At 46.2% G+C, this 25,661-nt stretch overlaps 1 protein-coding gene across 4 annotated transcripts in view; it reads right to left on the bottom strand.

The window, feature by feature from the left end:
• The window catches only part of MARCHF8 (membrane associated ring-CH-type finger 8), a 289,843-nt gene that overhangs the window by 241,356 nt on the left and 22,826 nt on the right, over positions 1–25,661 (bottom strand). Inside the window, exon 2 of one of the 4 annotated variants that reach the window (XM_044296749.1) lies at positions 635–649. The exons of the other annotated variants lie outside the window; for them this stretch is intronic. The gene's annotated coding sequence lies outside the window, so the exon portion shown is untranslated. The remainder of the gene's footprint in view (positions 1–634; positions 650–25,661) is intronic. 4 annotated transcript variants of the gene reach the window in all.

Raw genomic sequence — 25,661 nt, 5'->3', positions numbered from 1 at the left:
TACTGCTGTGTGTTGAAAAAGGGGTAGTCTTATATGGCGAGTATATCCCAAACTCTATATTTTCAGTGTAAAAGTTGGGGGTCGTCTTATACGCCCAGTCGTCTTATACGCCGGCATATACGGTACTATTCCCTAGAAACAATAAAGGAGATTTCTGGTACCTTAACATTGATGGCCAGGGTTTGTCCAGGAATTTACTATCCTCAGGATGGCCCATCAATATCTGATCGGCAGAAGAATGTAGTAAACTATAGGAGTGTATAGCTGTGTAGTTCCAGTGCCATAGGTGCTGCAGGACAGCTGATCGTGGGGGTGCGAGGGGTCTGGCGGTGATTAATATTAAAGTACCAGAAACCCCTTTAATTCCAGGGGACAATCGGTGCTGCACAGACGCACTATATATATATAGTGCCTTAAAGAGGTTGTCTCACGGAATAATTCCTGTCCATAGGCCAAATTAATTCATGTCACATAGATACTACTTTTTTAAAGGGAACCTGTCACCTGGAAAAGACAATTTACACTAATCACAGTACCTTAAAGTATCTCTACTAGTGTGCCCAAAGATGTATTCATATCTTCTTTCTGCGTTGTGCTGTCTCATAAAATCGACTTATAAAACTGTGTTTGGCACCTTTTTGAAGTCGTGCTGAAAAAAAAAAAAAATTTTTTTTTTTTTAAATAAAAATCAAATAGAAAAATTATTGGGGTAAAGAACATAAATAAGGTACATGTACTTAATCATATTTGGGTGTTAATCATGTAACCTAATTAACGCATCAAGTCTAATTTGACTGTTGGCTAATTCTGCGCATGAATTATTCACATGACTAAAATGTAGGGTTTATTTAGGGCACTAATTAATCATGTTTATTAGGCCTCATGCACACGACCGTTGTGTGCACCCGTGGCCGTTGTTCCGTTTTCCGTGATTTTCTGCGGACCCATTGACTTTCAATGGGTCCGTTGAAAACTCGGAAAATGCACCACTTGTCATCCGCCTCCCTGATCCGTGTATCCTGTCAGTCAAAAAAATAGGACCTGTTCTATTTTTTTGACGGACAACGGTTCACGGACCCATTCAAGTCAATGGGTCCGTGAAAAAACACGGATGCACACAAGATTGGCATCCGCGTCTGTAGGTTACTTTCATACAGACAGAACCGAAGATCCATCTGCATAAAAGCTTTTTCAGAGCTGAGTTTTCACTTCGTGAAAACTCAGATCCGACAGTATATTCTAACACAGAGGCGTTCCCATGGTGATAGGGACACTTCTAGTTAGAATTTACTACGAACTGTGTACATGACTGCCCCCTGCTGCCTGGCAGCACCCGATCTCTTACAGGGGGCTGTGATCTGCACAATTAACCCCTCAGTTGCCGCACCTGAAGGGGTTAATTGTGCGTATCATAGCCCCCTGTATAAGATCAGGGGCTGCCAGGCAGCAGGGGGCAGACCCCCCCTCCCTCCCCAGTTTTAATTTCATTTGTGGCCAGTGCGGCCCCCCCGCCCCTCCTCCCTTTATTGTAGTATCATTGGTGGCCAGTGTGTGGCCCCCCCGCCCCTCCCTCTCTCTATTGTATTATCATTGGTGGCACAGTGTGCGGCCCCCCCTCCCTCCCTCTATTGTATTATCATTGGTGGCCAGTGTGCGCCCCCCCGGCCCCCCCTCTATTGTATTAATATCATTGGTGGCACAGTGTGCGGCCTCCCCTCTCTCCCCCCCTCCTGGCAGCGGAGAGTTCCGAGCAGAGTCCCAGTTTAATCGCTGGGGCTCCGATCGGTAACCATGGCAACCAGGACGCTACTGCAGTCCTGGTTGCCATGGTTACTTAGCAATATTAGAAGCATCATACTTACCTGCTGGCTGCTGCGCTGTCTGTGACCGGCCGGGAGCTCCTCCTACTGGTAAGTGACAGATCATTAAGCAATGCGCCGCACAGACCTGTCACTTACCAGTAGGAGGAGCTCCCGGCCGGTCACAGACAGCGCTGCAGCCAGCAGGTAAGTATGATGCTTCTAATATTGCTAAGTAACCATGGCAACCAGGACTGCAGTAGCATCCTGGTTGCCATGGTTACCGATCGGAGCCCCAGCGATTAAACTGGGACTCTGATCGGAACTCTCTGCTGCCAGGAGGGGGGGAGGCCGCACACTGTGCCACCAATGATATTAATACAATAGAGGGGGGGCCGGGGGGGGGGGGGCGCACACTGGCCAACAATGATAATACAATAGAGGGAGAGAGGGGGGGTCCGCACACTGTGCCACCAATGATAATACAATAGAGGGAGGGAGGGGGGCCGCACACTGGCCACCAATGATAATACAATAGAGAGAGGGAGGGGGGGCCGCACACTGGCCACCAATGATATTCAAACTGGGGAGGGAGGGGGGTCTGCCCCCTGCTGCCTGACAGCCCCTGATCTCTTACAGGGGACTATTATATGCACAATTAACCCCTTCAGGTGCGGCACCTGAGGGGTTAATTGTGCGGATCACAGCCCTCTGTAAGAGATCGGGTGCTGCCAGGCAGCAGGAGGCAGTCATGTACACACTTCTTAGTATATTCTAACTTGAAGCGTCCCCATCACCATGGGAACGCCCCTGTGTTAGAATATACTGTCGGATATGAGTTTTCACGATCTAACTCAAATTCGATGGTATATTCTAACATAGAGGCGTTCCCATAATGATGGGCCGCTTCAAGTTAAAATATACCATTGCATTGGAGAAAACTCCGATCCGATGGTATAATAGGGACTCCTGACTTTACATTGAAAGTCAATGGGGGACGGATCCGTTTGCAATTGCACCATATTGTGACAACGGATCCGTCCCCATTGACTTGCATTGTAAGTCAGGACAGATCCGTTTGGCTCCGCACGGCCAGGCGGACACCAAAACAACTTTTTTCTTCATGTCCGTGGATCCTCCAAAAATCAAGGAAGACCCATGGAAGGGAAATCGGACACGGATCACGGACCTACGGAACCAGTTTTTGCGAACCGCAAAAGAAAAACGGTCGTGTGCATGAGGCCTTAATAATAATTTCTCACCATGATAATTGATCCTCCACTAGATTGCATGAATGGATCATAATTAAGTTTTTTTTTATAAAAGTATGTCTCACTCATGTATTTCATCCTTGTTCATAAGTGTTTCTTGCGCTTTATATATTCATATGCTTTTTTTCTTTTCTTTTTTTCTTCGATTGAATATTTTGGATCCTGTACTCGACTTCAGTTATGCCACCTCCGGCCTTTGACACGCACCAGATGCCTCTGAGCCCGCGTGACTTGCTGCTTCCGCCGATTGGAACGCAGCACACAACGCATGGGCAGACGGCACTTCAGTCCGCCGTCCGCCTTTGGCATCACCTAGTAGCCACAGCCATGTGCGTTTTAAGGCCCGAGGCGCCGTCCATTCCCTCCTTCTCCTCCATGTCAGCGGGGTGGTTGCCGCCCCCATTCTCCACATGGGGACCTGAGACGCAGGTAAAGACCATTACTATTTGTATATATATCTGATCTTGTGCCATTGAGGATCAGGCACTCCTGAGGAAGCCAGCAAGCCTGGCGATAGGCGTTGGGCTCTTTTCCTGACCACCACACATACCCCCACCATGCTATCTTTATGATAAGTATCTGGATTTTTTATTCATTGTTGATGGACTACATGCACTTTAGAATGTTATATATTCATTGGTGTGGGGTTATGCTCATGATTTTGTGGTGAGCCAGGGTGGCATGTGCAGATATATGGTTCACATGGCCCTGATTTGTTGTATACAACGATTTAAACTTTTTTCTTGTCGTGTCTGTTTTCCTAAATAAATTTGCTATATTTTAGATGTGCGGCTCCTGTTTCGGTATTCTTTTTCTCCCCCCTTTCTATATTGTGCTGAAGTCACGGGGCAGCGGCCTCCTTGACTCAAGCGTCGGATAAGCCCGCCCCTATGCCGCTCCTCCGCATATTGATGGACATTTTTCCCTGTAGCCGTGACAGCGCTCTTCTCGCGCATGTGCCGTGCGCGTCCTGCCGCAGCGCGATCTCGGCTACGGCTCCCTCCCTCCCTGGCATCTGCATGTTCACTGCGCCTGCGCTGCAGTACAAGCAGACAGTGATCACGCTCACGCCGCAGAGGAAAAGCGATGGGCGCGAGCACGCTGTATAGGAACGGCGCAGTGAACAAGATGATGCCAGGGAGGGAGGGAGCCGGGATCATGCTGTGGCAGGACACGCACGATGCATGCGCGAGAAGAGCGCGGTCCCGGCTACAGGTAAAAATGTCCATCAATATGCGGAGGAGCGGCATGGGGCGGGCTTATCCGACGGTTGAGTCAAGGAGGCCGCTGCCCCCGTGACATCAGCACGACTTCAAAAAGGTGCCAAACACAGTTTTATAAGTCGATTTTATGAGACCGCACAACGCAGAAAGAAGATATGAATACATCTTTGGGCACACTATGAGAGATACTTTAGGGCACTGTGATTAGTGTAAATTGTCTTTTCCAGGTGACAGGTTCCCTTTAAACATGTGTTGTCTTTATGAAAAGAAACAAAGTTACCCATGATGGGTTCGGCTGACAATACCTTAAAGGGGTATTCCCATCTCAGACAATGGGGGCATATCACACCTAAAACAAAGCCAAATATGAGGCGGGCAAAGTGGTGGCCGGCGGTGCCGGGTCTGGCCACCACCAAGCCTTCCTATTGGCCCACTGAAAATAGCCAAGTTCGTCGCTCCGCTATTTTCGGAGTCCCCATAGAAATAAATGAAGGAGTACCACACATATGCTGCCAACGCTCCCATTCATTTCTATGGGGCTGACGGAAATTGCCGAGCCAGCGCTCTACTTTTTTCGGCGGCCTCATAGAAATGAATGGAGGGCAGCCGCGCATGTGCGGTGCGCTCTCTGGGACTTTGCTGGCTCTGTTTACAAGATACTACCAGACAATGAGCTATGCCCCCATTGTCTGAGATGACACAACCCCTTTAATGTGTATGGGGGGCCTTAGGTTTTCGCTAGAATGAATTATAGCTGTCTGGAGTATTAGGCTGGGGCTAAATGTGACTCTGAGCACAACAATTGTTACAAAAGATCACTGGGTAGACTCAAAACGTAATGGAATCGAATGGACCTGAAGTGCGACTCATAAATGGGAGTAATCACAACCCTGGAATCGCAAAGAATTGAATACTTCTGTATTTTGGGGAATTCTAGGGTCAGGAGGCCAACTCACGAATCACACGCCGACTCCTGCACTACTTGTCATGGAGCTCCAGCTTTACTGGTTAGATACATGACACCTTCTGGTCACTGAGTGCAGATTGCAACCTACCTTTAAAGCTGCTGTCCAAACTGATACAAAAAGAAACCTAAATCATCGTACGACAGGAAGTTGTGCAACTTTCTAATAATTTTTTGTTGTAATTCCTCATCCTATTCAAGCTTTGCACATGGAGAAATGTGAAAATGTATGTATACTACTGCCTCTCACGTAACCAAGTGGACTCAGAGAATAATGTATTTTATTTAAAAACAATAAATTCCTTGCCTTTCTAGAATAAGCCCACATATACAGTACAGACCAAAAGTTTGGACACACCTCATTCAAAGAGTTTCCTTTATTTTCATGACTATGAAAATTGTAGATTCACACTGAAGTCATCAAAACTATGAATTAACACATGTGGAATTATATACATAACAAAAAAGTGTGAAACAACTGAAAATATGTCATATTCTAGGTTCTTCAAAGTAGCCACCTTTTGCTTTGATTACTGCTTTGCACACTCTTGGCATTCTCTTGATGAGCTTCAAGAGGTAGTCACCTGAAATGGTCTTCCAACAGTCTTGAAGGAGTTCCAAGAGATGCTTAGCACTTGTTGGCCCTTTTGCCTTCACTCTGCGGTCCAGCTCACCCCAAACCATCTCGATTGGGTTCAGGTCTGGTGACTGTGGAGGCCAGGTCATCTGGCGCAGCACCCCATCACTCTCCTTCATGGTCAAATAGCCCTTACACAGCCTGGAGGTGTGTTTGGGGTCATTGTCCTGTTGAAAATTAAATGATGGTCCAACTAAACGCGAACCGGATGGAATAGCATGCCGCTGCAAGATGCTGTGGTAGCCATGCTGGTTCAGTATGCCTTCAATTTTGAATAAATCCCCAACAGTGTCACCAGCAAAGCACCCCCACACCATCACACCTCCTCCTCCATGCTTCACGGTGGGAACCAGGCATGTAGAGTCCATCCGTTCACCTTTTCTGCGTCGCACAAAGACACGGTGGTTGGAACCAAAGATCTCAAATTTGGACTCAGACCAAAAGCACAGATTTCCACTGGTCTAATGTCCATTCCTTGTGTTCTTTAGCCCAAACAAGTCTCTTCTGCTTGTTGCCTGTCCTTAGCAGTGGTTTCCTAGCAGATATTCAGGACACTTTCAAAGTTTTCCCAATTTTTCAGACTGAGTGACCTTCATTTCTTAAAGTAATGATGGCCACTCGTTTTTCTTTACTTAGCTGCTTTTTTCTTGCCATAATACAAATTCTAACAGTCTATTCAGTAGGACTATCAGCTGTGTATCCACCTGACTTCTCCACAACGTAACTGATGGTCCCAACCCCATTTATAAGGCAAGAAATCCCACTTATTAAACCTGACAGGGCACACCTGTGAAGTGAAAACCATTTCAGGTGACTGCCTCTTTAAGCTCATCAAGAGAATGCCAAGAGTGTGCAAAGCAGTAATCAAAGCAAAAGGTGGCTACTTTGAAGAACCTAGAATATGACATATTTTCAGTTGTTTCACACTTTTTTGTTATGTATATACAAACCGGATTCCAAAAAAGTTGGGACACTAAACAAACTGTGAATAAAAACTGAATGCAATGATGTGGAGATGGCAAATGTCAATATTTTATTTGTAATAGAACGTAGATGACAGATCAAATGTTTAATCCGAGTAAATGTATCATTTTAAAGGAAAAATATGTTGATTCAGATTTTCACGGTGTCAACAAATCCCAAAAAAGTTGGGACAAGTAGCAATAAGAGGCTGGAAAAAGTAAATTTGAGCATAACGAAGAGCTGGAAGACCAATTAACACTAATTAGGTCAATTGGCAACATGATTGGGTATAAAAAGAGCTTCTCAGAGTGGCAGTGTCTCTCAGAAGCAAAGATGGGTAGAGGATCACCAATTCCCACAATGTTGCGCATAAAGATAGTGGAGCAATATCAGAAAGGTGTTACCCAGCGAAAAATTGCAAAGACTTTGCATCTATCATCATCAACTGTGCATAACATCATCCGAAGATTCAGAGAATCTGGAACAATCTCTGTGCGTAAGGGTCAAGGCCGTAAAACCATACTGGATGCCCGTGATCTCCGGGCCCTTAAACGACACTGCACCACAAACAGGAATGCTACTGTAAAGGAAATCACAGAATGGGCTCAGGAATACTTCCAGAAACCATTGTCAGTGAACACAATCCACCGTGCCATCCGCCGTTGCCAGCTGAAACTCTACAGTGCAAAGAAGAAGCCATTTCTAAGCAAGATCCACAAGCTCAGGCGTTTTCACTGGGCCAGGGATCATTTAAAATGGAGTGTGGCAAAATGGAAGACTGTTCTGTGGTCAGACGAGTCACGATTCGAAGTTCTTTTTGGAAATCTGGGACGCCATGTCATCCGGACCAAAGAGGACAAGGACAACCCAAGTTGTTATCAACGCTCAGTTCAGAAGCCTGCATCTCTGATGGTATGGGGTTGCATGAGTGCGTGTGGCATGGGCAGCTTGCATGTCTGGAAAGGCACCATCAATGCAGAAAAATATATTCAGGTTCTAGAACAACATATGCTCCCATCCAGACGTCATCTCTTTCAGGGAAGACCCTGCATTTTTCAACAAGATAATGCCAGACCACATTCTGCATCAATCACAACATCATGGCTGCGTAGGAGAAGGATCCGGGTATTGAAATGGCCAGTCTGCAGTCCAGATCTTTCACCTATAGAGAATATTTGGCATATCATAGAGAGGAAGGTGCAACAAAGTAGGCCCAAGACGATTGAACAGTTAGAGGCCTGTATTAGACAAGAATGGGAGAGCATTCCTATTTCTAAACTTGAGAAACTGGTCTCCTCGGTCCCCAGACGTCTGTTGAGTGTTGTAAGAAGAAGGGAAGATGCCACACAGTGGTGAAAATGGCCTTGTCCCAACTTTTTTGGGATTTGTTGAGACCATGAAATTCTGATTCAACATATTTTTCCCTTAAAATGGTACATTTTTTAAGGGGCGTGGCTTGGCTGCTGAGAGGAATGGCCGCTTGAACGAATGGCTCCTGCACCTCAGCGACTGAAAAGCAGCTCCCTTCAGCTCAGACCGCTGCCATCTCCACATCCTCGCCGGCAAAGAAGCTGGACACTATCCAGGAAGCCATGGGGAAATCAAAACGGCAGTTACCTAGACTGCTCAGCGGCAATCTGGAAAGTTTCTTTGAGCGGGGCCCGGCCAAAGATGGCGCAGGCTCCCGCGCCGGAACCCGCGCATCGTCTCCTCGGGACAGCGCATCGCCAAGGAGCGCTTCCAGATCTCCGTCGCCTTCGCTTGAGCCCGATGCCTTCTCCCTGACAGAGGCAGAGTTCCCCTCGCTCCCACCAACTCCGAGCGATTTAGGAACTCCGGGGAACATGGGGACACATGATGGCGCCGCTGCAAACCGGAGCGAGATATCACCCTCCAGCAGCCCTCAGAAGCAGAGGCCGCGCTTGGACACTGAATGCTCCTCTAAGGTCAGTGAGGGGCCCTGGGCTCAAACAGTCGAACCTCTTGCTGCAATACCCATTGTCGCCTACCGTACCTCAGACAAACCGCTCTGTGAGGAATCCATTAAAAACATGTTGCTGGCACTGCATCAATCCATGCGCTCAGACATGGCTGGGTTAATTAACCCTCTGGCAGCTAAAGTAAAGGATAACGCAGATAAAATCCAGCATGTAGAGAACAAAATGGCAGACTTTGCCATATCGCAAAATAGCATTATTGATGCCCACAATGACATGGCGGAAGAACTGGAAACCGTAAAAAGCAAGTTAGCGGATCTGGAAGATCGTTCCAGAAGGAACAATGTTACATTTAGGGGCATCCCTGAAGATGTAGCACCCCGAGACTTGCAACCATATCTTAAAAGCCTCATCAAGACACTGCTACCTAAAATTCCTGTTCCTGACATGATAATAGACAGGGCTCATAGAATCCCGAAACCATCACACCTGAGTGCGGATATACCAAGAGATACACTCGCTAGAATCCACTTCTTTCACACTAAAGAAGCCCTTATGCTGGCGGCTAGGAACTGTGACAAACTCCCTGCTCCATTCCAAACTGTCAGACTTTTTGCGGATCTCTCCATGACGACCTTGAGACAAAGAAGGGAACTGCAACCGATTACTCTTGCCCTTAGGGATAATGACATCCAGTATAAATGGGGCTACCCACAAAAGCTGCTGATCCGGAAAGACGGAAAAACTCATGTGGTGAAATCGGTCTCAGATGGACGAGAACTGCTTATAGCGTGGGACATTCCTCTTCAAATGGAGAAAAGAGGGAACCGAAGAAGAGATGATCAGATGAATGCGGTTGGAGCTCAAGTCGGCTGATGCTTTCAATGAGACTACCAGAGTTCTGAATTGGTGATGTAGGAGACACCATAGTTGGCCGCGGTCGGTTTATCAGTGGTTGGAGGAGTGGAGTTCTTTTGATGTTTTCGCTTTATTCTTGTGGGGTTTGATGTCTAACGATTTTATCTAGGTGCAGATAGTGTTATATGCCTACATTTCTAATACCCTTCTCAGCCTTACTAGTGGACTTACGCCACCTATGCCATACAGGCGTGTTTTACCGTCTGGAGTCGTGGTATCCTTCCCTGTCTTTGTCCCTACCCCCATTCATATTGACTCCCCATTTATTTGCTGCTTTGTCATATCTGCTCAGAGCTTTGTGAAATCTGCATATTGTTAGACGTTTGTCTTTTGTTAACAAAGTTTGACTTGCTGATATTTGGTTGCCTGTCTACCCGCACAGACCTTGGCTCCTCCCCCCACTCTAATGGGTCTTAAAATATTGTCTTTGAATGCTAAAGGACTTAATTGTCCGCAAAAAAGAACATATGTGTGGCGGGAGGCAGCCAAAGCTGGAGCGGACCTCATCTGTATTCAAGAGACTCACTTGCTTCGGGAGGATGCTAAACGTATCCATAATCGTTTCTTTCCTCATGTATTTCATTCTCATTTTAGCAAGAAATCCAGAGGAGTATTCATAGCTGTCAGGAGCTCAGTGGCGTTTACTACATTGTCCTCAAAAGTGGACTCCGGCGGCCGATACATCATTCTGGTATGTTCCATCAACAACATCACTTACACCTTGGTCAACGTGTACGCACCTAACGATCACCAAATCTCTTTCATGCGGAAACTACTGAAACAGGTGACCCGCATGAAACAGGGGAAGGTGATTCTCTGTGGAGATTTTAACATGGTGATGGATCGGTCGTTGGACTCCACCAGCCCTAATCGGCGTATGGGAGGAGATGCTGCTTCTTTGTTGAGATCAGAGGGCCTTATTGATGTGTGGAGGGCTCAGCATAGTGGAGAGAGAGATTACACCTTTTTCTCTGCCCCTCACCTCTCTTACTCACGTATTGACATGTTTTTTGTTGATCAAGCTACCTTGCTGCACACAATATCCTCGGATATTGGTCTCATACAATGGTCTGACCATGCCCCAATTACATTGTCGTTGGAGGATTTATACCAATTCCCACCTGCCCCTATATGGCGTAACGATACGTTTTTATTTTCCAACCCTGGCGCAGTTAAAGAGTTGTCCGCTGAACTGAGGGAGTTCTTCGCCTTTAATGATGGTTCTGTCATGGATAAGTATGTTCTATGGCAGACCCACAAGGCGTTCATAAGAGGCTCCCTGATTAGATTGAAGTGCAAACTGAGGAAAGTCAGAGAGAAAGAGGTTTCTCGGTTGCTCCAATCCATTGCGGACCTTGAGACCCAAAATAAGGTATCCCCTACAGCTCCGATAACTGCCCTCCTGAAAGCGGAGAGAGACAAACTATGTAGTCTACTATCCCAAAATTATTCTAAATCCATGCTTTGGTCTAAAGCGAAGCATTATGCTCAGGGAAACAGAGCGGGTAGGCTATTGGCTAACAAACTTAAGGCTCAACAAACTAAAATCAAAAATCCCCTTCCTTATACACCCGTCCTCTAAAGCCAAATTGCTAGACCCCAGGGATATTGCAGAACAGTTCCGTACCTACTATCAGAGCCTATATAATCTCAAGGATGGTATTGACCTACCTCAGAACTACTCAGAATTAGTGGAAAATTTCCTGACCCAATCAGAGTTGCCCACTCTCTCCCAAGACCAACTCCATTCATTAAATGCCCCTCCTACGCCTATTGAACTCCAGAAACTTATTGCTACTCTTCCATCAGGTAAATCCCCAGGCCCAGACGGGTTGTCTAATGAATATTATAAGCATTTCTGTCCTACCCTGTCCCCATATCTCTTAGATATTTTTAATAAAGCTTTAGCAGGTACCCCGTTCCCACCAGAAATGCTCGCAGCCCTTATAGTCACCTTGCCGAAAACAGGTAAGCCCCCAGAGGTACCACAAAATTTCAGGCCGATTTCGCTATTGAATTCAGACATCAAAATTTTTGCCAAACTGATAGCCAGTAGACTATCGGTTATGCTTCCTTCTTTAATTAAAGATGACCAGACGGGGTTTGTTAAGGGCCGGGTGTCGTCAGATAACACTAGACGACTGATTGATCTCTTTGAACATGTTGAACGGAATAGCCTCTCTATGGTAGCAGTGACCCTAGATGCGGAGAAGGCGTTTGACCGTCTTCACTGGTCATTCGCATTCTCAGTCCTTAGTAGAATGGGGTTCAAGGGCAGCATTTTGAATGCCTTCTATAGCTTGTATGCCTCCCCTTCAGCTAGCGTATGGGTTAATGGAGTAGTATCTGCTCCTTTCCAGATTACTAACGGCTCGCGTCAGGGATGTCCGTTGTCACCCCTCCTCTTTATACTGGCTCTTGAGCCTTTAGCCCAACATATCCGACGCTCATCTAGTATTCAAGGGGTAGTCATTGGAGGGAGGGACCACAGGATATCACTATATGCTGATGACATTATCCTTACTCTCTCAGACCCCCTTCAGTCATTAGATTCGGCTTTGGATTTGATAACACACTTTGGCACTCTCTCGTACTATAAAATTAACAATTCCAAATCCCAAGCCCTGTTGCTTAATATTTCCCGAGAAGAGGATAGATTGTTACGGTCCCGTTTTACCCTAGATTGGCAGGAAAAAGAGCTTCCATACTTGGGAATTAAGTTGACGTTCCCCTGTATGCATTTGTACAAATTGAACTATGAACCTCTCCTTGACACCATGGCAACCGACTTCTCCCAATACTCCATGAGGGAGATATCCTGGGTTGGTAGAGTGGCGGCGTTTCAGATGATGACATTACCTAAATTGATATACGTATTTAGAGCTCTTCCTATTCCGGTCCCAGATCTGTTCTTCCACAAAGCGCAGGCAGCATTGTCCAAATATGTTTGGCAATCATCTAAGCCCCGGATTGCCCAAAAGCAGCTCTTCTTACGGAAAAAAGCAGGAGGACTGGGTTTACCTTGCATTAGCGAATACCATAGAGCCATTGGCCTGTCGTTAGCCAGGGAATGGTGGAATATAGATTGTGACAAAGCCTGGCATCAAATAGAATCCTACTCGATTACAGGGGGTTCCTTGAAAGACTGGTTGATTAGCATATTATGGAGCAGGAAGGTCCCTGATGTCTCCCTACAAACCGTGAGACATGTGGGGAGAATTTGGTTGCACTTTCACAGTTCCTATGCAGATTCTAGAGACACCCTGTTCTCCCACTTTGACATCTGCTCCTTGGAGTGGATATTGAGAGATATAAGTCTTCAGAAGTGGCGGAAACAGGGAATTGAGAAGGTCTCCCAACTCATTAGCTCTGCAGGGGTCCTTCCATTTGCTACGGTCCAACAGACGTTTCAGCTTCCAACAGGTGAAATATTTAATTATCTTAGGGTTAAACATCTCTTGTCATCAATTATTGCTAAACCCCCTTCTACGCACAAAGGGATACTCCAACTCTACTGCTTCCAAAACTTTCTGAAAAAAGGGGCGACAGGGCGCATATATGACTACATGGGGGATAAGTCTGAATTTGTCAAATCTAAATCATTCCAGAGATGGGAGAGTGTGTTGGGCAGCTCATATTCTACGGCTAAATGGTCCTCTGCTATAGGCTTTCTGGCCTCTAACTTCAAGTGTGTCACACATTATGAAGCTGGGGTTAAAACGCTTCTAAATTGGTATTATACGCCTGAGAGATTGCATGTTATTTATCCTGCATCTTCCCCTATGTGCTGGAGGGGGTGTGGAAGTGTAGGTTCCCTACTCTACGTCCTGTGGACATGCCCAGTTATCACTGATTACTGGAAACAGGTATTTCTGTTGCTAGGTGAAGTATCTGGCCAGCGCAGCCCTCCATCTCCAGGAATTGCTCTTTTGTTCTTGGGCATCCAGCAAATCTGCCCATCATATAGACCAGTGGTAGGGCATGTTTTGCTTAGCGCCAAATTGGTTATCACCCGCCATTGGAAGGAGATGAACCCCCCAGTTGTTGCGGAGGTGATTACTGAACTGAATAATACATGTAGGTATGAGAGGTTGCTCCCGCCTTCTGTGATTTCTCCTATGAAGTATAAACGCACCTGGGATCCATGGATGGCTCACCCGAAATTCGCCAGGTAGACAAGCATTAATGATACAACACCGTAGGGGAGATAGTCGTTGGTGTCCTCCTTGAGCGTGTTTTCTAGAGGTCCCTCCTGTAACCTTACCTTATGTGTAGACAGATTTGTGTTTGGCACTTGTTATTTACTGTTATAGTGTTTGATGTGCACTCTAATGTTTGTATTTTGATGGTACAATCGGCTTGATCTCTTGGCTAGATGTAATGATTTGTATCTTCGGTGGCTGCGTCCACTTCATCATATCTACACACTGTATCTATGCAATGCTTTGCTTACTTTTATTTGAAAAAAATAAGAAAATCTCAATAAAAATGTTGAACTCAAAAAATGGTACATTTTCTCAGTTTAAACTTTGTTCCGTGATTTATGTTCTATTCTGAATAAAATATTAGAAGTTGGCACCTCCACATCATTGCATTCAGTTTTTATTCACGATTTGTATAGTGTCCCAACTTTTTTGGAATCCGGTTTGTATTTCCACATGTGTTAATTCATAGTTTTGATGCCTTCAGTGTGAATCTACAATTTTCATAGTCATGAAAATAAAGGAAACTCTTTGAATGAGAAGGTGTGTCCAAACTTTTGGTCTGTACTGTAGATGTAATCCACATAGTACAGCCATACTATGGCCCTCGCACTGACACTCCCATTGACTGGATCACACCGATTCAGCACCGCAAGGAGATAGATCAACATTTTAAGTCATTAAAAATATCCATGTCAATCATTTATATTGTAGATATACACCTTAGCACTTTTATAGCAGTTCTATAGCTTAGTAGATGATGTTAATGCGATATAGTATGTTCCTCATCACATTCGTGTGTTTTTCACTGTATACATAGATCTTAGCTATAGTCATTATAATGGTTCACAAGATGGTTGTGCAGCAGTGCTTCTCCCCACCTTGGAATGTGCTTGTTCCTATTGTTATATAATCTCACAAGGGTGGGTGTAACTAATATACAGTAAATAGAAATCATAGCGCAGCATCGCTTCTCACCACCCTGAAGTCTCCCCGGACCGTAGAGGTTCTTGTGGTCAGTTAGTGAAGCGGGGATAACTTGTACTGCTCTTTACTATGCACTGCTACACCGCCTGCCCGGTATCTGCTGATGTCAACTGCGCATGCAAACTAAGTTAATGGCAGTCTGCACAATGATGATCACTGTAGTTTGTGCAATGATGAGTTGCTGTATGCTCAGACTTGTTATGAAATAGTAACTGGCTTGATTATAATCTGTGGCATATACAGTGCCATGAAAAAGTATTCATACCTCTTGAACTTTTCAAAAAAATTTCACATTACACCCACAAACTTAAATCTATTTTATTGTGAGTTTATGTGATAGACCAACACGAAGTTGCAGGTATATGTAAAGTGAAAAGAAAATGACACATGGTTTTCACAGTTTTTAATAAATAAAAATCTGAAAAGTGTGGGTGCATTTTTATTCAGCCCCCTGTACTCTGATACCGCAAAAAAAAAAATCCAGTTTGACGAATTGCCTTCAGAAGTCACCTAATTAGTAAATTGAGTCCACCTGTGTGTAATTTAGTCTCAGTATAACTACAGCTGTTCTGTGAAGGCCTCAGAGGTTTGTTAGAGAACATTGGTGATCAAATAGCATTATTAAAACCAAGGAACAAACCAGACAGGTCAGGGATAAAGTTGTGGAGAAGTGTAAAGCAAGGTTAGGTTATAAAAAAATATCCCAAGCACTGAACATCTCACGGAGTACTGTTCAATCCATCATCCAAAAATGGAAGGAATATGGCACAACTGCAAATCTATGAAGACATGGCTGTCCACCTAAACCGACAGCCCAGGCAAGGAAAGCACTAATTAGAGATGTAGTCAAGAGGTCCATGGTCACTTTGGAGGAGCTGCAAAGAGCCCCAACTTAGGTGGGAGAATCTTTCCACAGGACAACTATTAGTAGTGTACTTCACAAATCTGCCCTTATCGAGTGGCAAGAATAAAGCTATAATTGAAAGAAAGCCATAAGAAGTTCCGTTTACAGTTTGCCACAAGCCATGTACGGGACATAGCAAACATGTGGAAGAAGGTACTCTGGTCAGAGGAGACCAAAGTTGAACTTTTTGGCCTAAATGGAAAATGCTGTGTGATGGAAAACAAACACTGCACATAACCCTGAACACACCATCCACACCATGAAACATGATGGTGGCAGCATTATGCTGCAAGGATGCTTTTCTTCAGCAGGGACAGGGAAGCTGGTTAGAGTTGATGGGAAGATGGATGCAGCTAAAAATAGAACAATCCTGGAGAGAAACCTAGTAGAGGCTGCACAAACTTGAGACTGGGGAGGAGGTTCACTTTCCAGCAGGACAACGACCCTAAACATAAAAGCCAGAACTACAATTGAATGGTTTAGATCAAAGCATAATTATGTGTTAGAATAGCCAAGTCAAAGTATAGACCGAAATCCCACTGAGAATCTGCGGCAAGACTTGAAAATTGCTGTTCACAGACGTTCTCCATACAATCTGACTGAGCTTGAGCCATTTTGCAAAGAAGAATGGGCAAAAATGTCAGCTCTAGATGTGAAAGCTGGTAGAGACATACCCCAAAAGACTTGCAGCTGTAATTGCAGCAGAAGGTGCTCCTACAAAAGTATTGACTGGGGGCTGAATGCAAATGCACGCCACAGATTTTTATTTATAAAAAAAATTGAAAAGCATGTATTATTTTCTTTTCAGTTCACTCATAAACATCACATACAATCTCAATAAAATACATTTAAAGGGAACCTGTCACCGGTATTTTGTGTATAGAGCTGAGGACATGGTTTGCTAGATGGCCGCTAGCACAACCGCAATACCCAGTCCCCATAGCTCTGTGTGCTTTTATTGTGTAAAAAAAACTATTTGATACATATGCAAATTAACCTGAGAGGAGTCCTGTACGTGAGATGAGTCAGGGACAGGACTCATCTCAGGTTAATTTGCATATGTATCAAATATTATTATTTTTTTTACACAATAAAAGCACACAGAGCTATGGGGACTGGGTATTGCGGATGTGCTAGCGGCCATCTAGCAACCCATGTCCTCAGCTCTATACACAAAATACCGGTGACAGGTCCCCTTTAAATGTATTTTATTGAGATTGTGGGTGTAACGTGAAAAATGTTAACGTTAAAAAGTGTGGAAAGGTTCAAAGGGAATGAATACTTTTTCAAGGCACTGTAATATCTTGTCTCTCTTGCAGTACCACACTTGGAACATATTCTCTCTGTCAGATGGGTTTCATTTCAAACTCATCACTATTTAACTGTTAATATGAGATTACATTTAGGCTACATACCCTATTTTTCGCCCCATAAGACGCCCCAACCCCCCCCCCCCCCCCCCCAAGTAGGGGAAAATGCCCCTGCGTCTTATGTGGCGAATACTAATAAAGCTCTTCCATTATGCTTCCTTGTCCTCGGCTCGGCTATGGGCTGTGCAGGGCTGTGCACAGTGTGAGGGCGCGCTGTGACCTCACACGGTGCACCGCGATAAACAGCCGACAGCAGGATGAAGAGGATTGCAATGGTGAGGAGCGGTGGCGTCCAGAAGCAGGAGAGGTAAGTGAGTTTTTTTGTTTTTTTTTATTTGCGCTGGGGGCTGGTGGCTGACATATAAGGGCTGATATATGGGGGCTGCTGGCTGACATATAGGGGCTGCTGGCTGACATATAGGGGCTGACAGATGGCTGACATATAGGGGCTGCTGGCTGACATATGGGGGCTGACAGATGGCTGACATGGGGGCTGACAAATGGCTGACATATAGGGGCTGCTGGCTGACATATGGGGGCTGACAGATGGCTGACATATGGGGGCTGACAGATGGCTGACATATGGGGGCTGATCTGAGGTCTGATTGACATTGGGGGTCTGATTGGGGCTGTAAGCTGAGGTCTGATTAACATTGGGGTTCTGATTGCTGCTCTGACCTGAAGTGTAATGTGAAATATTTTTTTCTTATTGTTCTCCTCTAAAACCTAGGTGCATCTTATGGGCCGGTGCGTCTTATAAAGCGAAAAATATGGTAATTGTGAACAATTTCCATAGTACCCCACCGTGATATATAACCTTATAACAACTGTATATATTTTTGTTTCCATATCTGTTGATGTTAATCATGTATTGTACGTTATTTATTGTATATCTTATTGTCATTTATTTTGAGAGTGTTTTGTACTTTATTTTAGTAATTACAGCAATCCAGTCTAGAGTTTATCTGGCTGGTACATTTCAAGCCATAAATAACTATAAGCTCACTACAATCAATTTAGTCATTGAGGTGGCTCCAAAACATGTCCTGCCAGTTGTCAATTTGTCCCACAGTGTCCACTACATGGTAAATGCAGTATTAAATGGCAGCCAATTAGACAAATGGCCATCTACGTAATGTCTCAGGTCTGCCAGACCGACAGCCATTAGCAGCTTTCCTCTAGGACTCACAGAGGAGGGTCCCGAGCAGGCACCATTATGTATGATGTTCATATGTACTAACTGTTCTAAAAGTCCTCTTAAAAGAGAACCTGTCACATTGAGCATGCAGTCAGTTCTACTAGAAGCATGCAGGAGGGGCTGAGCAGATTTATATGTAGTTTTACGAGTTCCAGTTTAACGGGACATTTACAGTGCACCGACGAGTAGACAATTATTGGGAAGGAAGCGTTAATTGCCTCCTCCTCAGTGGAGGTTAAGAGTTACAGTTACATGCAGCAATCCCCTCCACTGTATAGGGACGAGCGATGGCTACTGTCATTGCTTGTCCTCATAAAAATTCAGTTGCCCAGAAAGGAAGATTGAGGTGTGACCAAAGATCACTCCACCCGATGGCTCGTTCTTCGGGTGATCTGCAGGCCCTTGGGTGTAATATAGGAAACTAACAATTGTACGAGCACTTGTTTGGGCTTCTTATCATTCTTCATTACAGTTGTCTTTACAATTCTGTAAAAAAAAATTATGTGCCAAGCACAAACCTCTATTCACCTATGGAGAACTTGGAAATAAGGCTTATATCAGTAATACCCAAAGAACCATAGCCTGGGCCTGTTGACCAGAAGAAGAGAAGCTCAGAAGAGTCGATTCCCACATGTCGCTAGTAGATGACTACCACTCACAGAGAGAGCGAATCCAATAACAGAAACAAAACTTCAAAGTGTAGGTTCACATTAGGTGATCATACAGTTTAAGGACACCATGTATAATAAAATGGAGACTCCCTGAAGTGCCTAACTGTCTGTTTTCAATGTCGAAGACAACGGGAAGATTTCAGTCAATTGCTATTATGAAGTGACTATAGAAGATACCATAAATTATCACAGAAGGGATCCATCACAACACTGCCTTCACATTGCACTACTTCTCATTAATTCCATTCTGTAAGAAAGAAACTGCAATTCCATGCATGCTCCATTGTCATCTCTCATCTCTCTTTCCAGTAAAAAGCTTTAGCATGGTAAGACATACGCTGGCTACAACAGCGGGGGAATTCCTGGCAATACATCTCAAAACCAGAGGGAAGGGCTGCTTCTAGATTTTTTTTGTAGCAGTTTTAATGATTTTAACATCCCCGTGTAACTCTGTATTGCTTTACACTAATGATTTAGCTCAATAAAGTCAGTCAAAAGTGCTACAAAAAGTCTAGGTTTAGTCTCAGCCTTTAAGGGGTATTCCCATCTTAGACAATGGGGGCATATCGCTAGGATATGCCCCCATTGTCTGATAGGTGCAAGTCCCAGCGGTGGGACCCGCACCTATATCGAGAACGGAGTGGGGAGTGCTATGGCTGGAGGACCCCAGATTTCCCAGGGTCCGTCCACCACTAAGCGCTAATCCCCGCCTCTCCCATAGAAGTGAATGGGAGTGTGCCGCCCAGGCTCCCATTCATTTCTATGGGGCAGACGGCAATAGCGGAGCCAGTGCTCGGCCATTTTCGGCGGACCCATAGAAATAAATGGAGGGCAGCTGCGCATGCGCAGTGCCCTCTTCTTAACTTTCGGGGCTTCGTTCTCGATATAGGTGCCGGTCCCAGCGGTGGGAACCGCACCTATAAGACAATGGGGGCATATCCTAGCGATATGGCCCCATTATCTGAGATGGGAAAACCCTTTTAAAGGGGTTGTCTCACCTCAGACATTGGTGGCATAACGCTACATAGGTGTGAGTCCTACCTCTGGGATCCTCACCTATGTCTAGAATGTGAACAAGTTCCAAAAATAGCCGAGCACTGGCTCAGCAATTTCCAGCAGTCCCATAGAAGTGAATGGAGTGCTGACTGCACTCTCTATTCATTTCTATGAGACTTTTGAAAATAGCTGAGGGCGCTCATTCAGCTGTTTTTGGAACTCCCATACAAGTTAATGGAGAATGGCCCCATTCAAGTGAAAGGTGTAGGTCTCAGAGGTGGGACCCACGCCTATCATGACACTGGTGGCATATCCTAGCGATATGCCACCAATGTGTGCAGTGACGGAATCCCTTTAGGGTAAATGCACACAATCAGGATTGCGTGCGGATTTTCAGTGCAGATTTGCATGCGGAAAATCCGCACTGTAGGTCATGTACATTGTATTCTATGAGAATTTGAAATTCTCATGCACACGATGCATTTTTTTTCCACGCAGATTTTAACCTACGGTGCGGATTTTAAAATATGCAGCATGTCAATTTATTTTATTTTTCCTGACCGGATTTTCTCCATTCACTTCAATAGGGAGAGTCAAATCTGCACGTAAATCCGCACCAATTGATGTGCACCTGCAGATTATTATCATTTTTTTGTCTTTATTTTAATTTTCCCAAAAAATTATAACAGACTTATAGTACAAGTCTCAGAACAGGTAATTGTCACCGATAATATACAGCCATGACCATTTTATACAGCCTTATACAGCCAGGGGTGTAACTATAGGGGAAGCAGGGGAAGCGGTTGCTTTGGGGCCCTGACCCCAAAGGGGCCCATCCAGGAGGAGGAGGACTAAAAGATTTTGTCAGGGCCCCTCAACAGTATTACACAATGAAATTATATACAGTGACAGTACAGACAGTGTATAAAACGGATGGAACAGGTGCCGGGCCTGGTCTGAGAGAGCGATCTTTACTAGCCACAGGAATGGGGGCGGCATAAAAGGAAGGGGTTGCGAAAAAATTACTGGGGGAGGGGGGCTCCATTCAAAAATATGCTGTGGGGCCCAGTCACTGTATACAGCATAACAAGAATATTTGTCACAGTACATATCAGTAATGTGGACGTGAGTCCGCGTCCCTGCTGTAATCCATTACCACTTCTTCAGAGAATGGCCAAAAAGAACACACACTCACACATCACAGCGCCACGGGCTTACACCACCGCTAAGGAATTAGCGTCTTTCCCGCCAGCCAGGTTCCCCAAATTTTCTCAAATTTCTCCGGCTTGCCCCTCGCTAAGAAAGTGAATCTGTACATCGGCAGTGCCGCATCTATGATCTGCATCCAGTGTTGGACAGATGGATTTTAGATGATACAGATGGATTCTTGCATAACCGGAACCAGACGGATCCGTTATGATGCCCATAGACTTCAATTATGATGGATCAAAACGGAATGCCTCTTAAAGGCTTCCGTTTTGACTTCTGTCTTATGGATTCCGTTAACATGGTTATAACGGAAAGCCATAACGCTGATGTGAACCCACCATTAGTTGAGGAAATTTACCTGATGCATGGATTTTGAAAATCTGCACCGTGTCATCTGTGCAATCTTTCTGTGCGTAGTTCACCTTTTTCAATGCAAGGGTGAGATCTGAGCCAAAACTGCATCAATTCCGCACCAAAAACGGCAAGTAAGACATGGGGTTGTTGGTGTGTTTTTGGTGTGGAAATGCACAGAAAAGCACATGGAAACCTGTGCAGATTTTCGGTGTGCATTTACCTTTACAAAGAAAGGGCTTCCCTACAAGTGATTTCCAGTGTTGTGTCTGCCGCTCGCACAACTCGTTCCGGTGAGCCTGGCAGACTGGCCACAGACCCTACATGAAAATTTCCTAGTGGGCCGCCCAAGCCCTCCTCACGGCCGCTGGCGGGTACATAACAATCATTAATTTATGCTAGGGGCATCAGGTACTTATGCACCTAGCCAATGGCTGCAGGAGCCCTCGTGAATAGAGTTGAGCGAACACCTGGATGTTCTGGTTCGAGAAGTTCGGCCGAACTTCCCGAAAATGTTCGGGTTCGGGATCCGAACCCGATCCGAACTTCGTCCCGAACCCGAACCCCATTGAAGTCAATGGGGACCCGAACTTTTCGGCACTAAAACGGCTGTAAAACAGCCCAGGAAAGGGCTAGAGGGCTGCAAAAGGCAGCAACATGTAGGTAAATCCCCTGCAAACAAATGTGGATAGGGAAATGAATAAAAATAAAAATTAAATAAATAAAAATTAACCAAAATCAATTGGAGAGAGGTCCCATAGCAGAGAATCTGGCTTCCCGTCACCCACCACTGGAACAGTCCATTCTCAGATATCTAGGCCCCGGCACCCAGGCAGAGGAGAGAGGTCCCGTAACAGACAATCTGGCTTCATGTCAGCAGAGAATCAGTCTTCATGTCATAGCAGAGAATTAGGCTTCACGTCAGCCACCACTGCAACAGTCCATTTTCATAAATTTAGGCCCAGCACCCAGGCAGAGGAGAGAGGTCCCGTAACAGACAATCTGGCTTCATGTCAGCAGAGAATTAGTCTGCATGTCATAGCAGAGAATGAGGCTTCACATCAGCCACCACTGCAACAGTCCATTGGCATATATTTAGGCCCAGCACACAGGCAGAGGAGAGAGGTCCCGTAACAGACAATCTGGCTTCATGTCAGCAGAGAATTAGTCTGCATGTCATAGCAGAGAATGAGGCTTCACATCAGCCACCACTGCAACAGTCCATTGGCATATATTTAGGCCCAGCACACAGGCAGAGGAGAGAGGTCCCGTAACAGAGGATCTGGCTTCATGTCAGCAGAGAATCAGTCTGCATGTCATAGCAGAAAATCAGGCTTCACGTCACCCAGCACTGTAAGAGTCCATTTTCATAAATTTAGGCCCAGCACCCAGGCAGAGGAGAGAGGTCCCGTAACAGACAATCTGGCTTCATGTCAGCAGAGAATTAGTCTGCATGTCATAGCAGAGAATGAGGCTTCACGTCAGCCACCACTGCAACAGTCCATTGGCATATATTTAGGCCCAGCACACAGGCAGAGGAGAGAGGTCCCGTAACAGACAATCTGGCTTCATGTCAGCAGAGAATCAGTCTTCATGTCATAGCAGAGAATCAGGCTTCACGTCACCCACCACTGTAAGAGTCCATTTTCATAAATTTAGGCCCAGCACCCAGGCAGAGGAGAGAGGTCCCGTAACAGACAATCTGGCTTCATGTCAGCAGAGAATTAGTCTGCATGTCATAGCAGAGAATGAGGCTTCACGTCAGCCACCACTGCAACAGTCCATTGGCATATATTTAGGCCCAGCACACAGGCAGAGGAGAGAGGTCCCATAACAGAGGATCTGGCTTCATGTCAGCAGAGAATCAGTCTGCATGTCATAGCAGAGAATCAGGCTTCACGTCACCCAACATTGGAACAGTCCATTGGCATATATTTAGGCCCCGGCACCCAGACAGAGGAGAGGTTCATTCAACTTTGGGTAGCCTCGCAATATAATGGTAAAATGAAAATAAAAATAGGATTGAATGAGGAAGTGCCCTGGAGTCCAATAATATATGGTTATGGGGAGGTAGTTAATGTCTAATCTGGACAAGGGACGGACAGGTCCTGTGGGATCCATGCCTGGTTCATTTTTATGAACGTCAGCTTGTCCACATTGGCTGTAGACAGGCGGCTGCGTTTGTCTGTAATGACGCCCCCTGCCATGCTGAATACACGTTCAGACAAAACGCAGGCCGCCGGGCAGGCCAGCACCTCCAAGGCATAAAAGGCTAGCTCTGGCCACGTGGACAATTTAGAGACCCAGAAGTTGAATGGGGCCGAACCATCAGTAAGTACGTGGAGGGGTGTGCACACGTACTGTTCCACCATGTTAGTGAAATGTTGCCTCCTGCTAACACGTTGCGTATCAGGTGGTGGTGCAGTTAGCTGTGGCGTGTTGACAAAAGTTTTCCACATCTCTGCCATGCTAACCCTGCCCTCAGAGGAGCTGGCCGTGACACAGCTGCCTTGGCGACCTCTTGCTCCTCCTCTGCCTTGGCCTTGGGCTTCCACTTGTTCCCCTGTGACATTTGGGAATGCTCTCAGTAGCGCGTCTACCAACGTGCGCTTGTACTCGCGCATCTTCCTATCACGCTCCAGTGCAGGAAGTAAGGTGGGCACATTGTCTTTGTAGCGTGGATCCAGCAGGGTGGCAACCCAGTAGTCCGCACAGGTTAAAATGTGGGCAACTCTGCTGTCGTTGCGCAGGCACTGCAGCATGTAGTCGCTCATGTGTGCCAGGCTGCCCAGGGGTAAGGACAAGCTGTCCTCTGTGGGAGGCGTATCGGCATTGTCCTGCCTTTCCCCCCAGCCACGCACCAGTGATGGACCCGAGCTGCGTTGGGTGCCACCCCGCTGTGACCATGCTTCATCCTCATCCTCCTCCACCTCCTCCTCATCCTCGTCCTCCAGTAGTGGGCCCTGGCTGGCCACATTTGTACCTGGCCTCTGCTGTTGCCAAAAACCTCCCTCTGAGTCACTTCGAAGAGACTGGCCTGAAAGTGCTAAAAATGACCCCTCTTCCTCCTCCTCCTCCTCCTCCTGGGCCACCTCCTCTTCCATCATCGCCCTAAGTGTTTTCTCAAGGAGACATAGAAGTGGTATTGTAACGCTGATAACGGCGTCATCGCCACTGGCCATGTTGGTGGAGTACTCGAAACAGCGCAACAGGGCACACAGGTCTCGCATGGAGGCCCAGTCATTGGTGGTGAAGTGGTGCTGTTCTGTAGTGCGACTGACCCGTGCGTGCTGCAGCTGAAACTCCACTATGGCCTGCTGCTGCTCGCACAGTCTGTCCAGCATGTGCAAGGTGGAGTTCCACCTGGTGGGCACGTCGCATATGAGGCGGTGAGCGGGAAGGCCGAAGTTACGCTGTAGCGCAGACAGGCGAGCAGCAGCAGGATGTGAACGCCGGAAGCGCGAACAGACGGCCCGCACTTTATGCAGCAGCTCTGACATGTCGGGGTAGTTGTGAATGAACTTCTGCACCACCAAATTCAGCACATGCGCCAAGCAAGGGATGTGCGTCAAATTGGCTAGTCCCAGAGCTGCAACGAGATTTCGCCCATTATCACACACCACCAGGCCGGGCTTGAGGCTCACCGGCAGCAACCACTCGTCGGTCTGTTGTTCTATACCACGCCACAACTCCTGTGCGGTGTGGGGCCTGTCCCCCAAACATGAGTTTCAGAATGGCCTGCTGACGTTTACCCCGGGCTGTGCTGAAGTTGGTGGTGAAGATGTGTGGCTGACTGGATGAGCAGGTGGAAGAAGAGGAGGAGGAAGCCGAGTAGGAGGAGGTGGCAACAGGAGGCAAAGAATGTTGCCCTGCGATCCTTGGCGGCGGAAGGACGTGCGCTAAACAGCTCTCCGCCTGGGGCCCAGCTGCCACTACATTTACCCAGTGTGCAGTTAGGGAGATATAGCGTCCCTGGCCGTGCTTACTGGTCCACGTATCTGTGGTTAGGTGGACCTTGCTACAGATGGCGTTGCGCAGTGCACACTTGATTTTATCGGATA

The sequence above is a fragment of the Bufo gargarizans genome, chromosome 6 (assembly GCF_014858855.1).
Source record: "Bufo gargarizans isolate SCDJY-AF-19 chromosome 6, ASM1485885v1, whole genome shotgun sequence".
NCBI classification, from domain to species: domain Eukaryota; kingdom Metazoa; phylum Chordata; class Amphibia; order Anura; family Bufonidae; genus Bufo; species Bufo gargarizans.
Note: the sequence above shows the minus strand (reverse complement) of the source record. Positions and strands in the feature narration are given on the sequence as shown.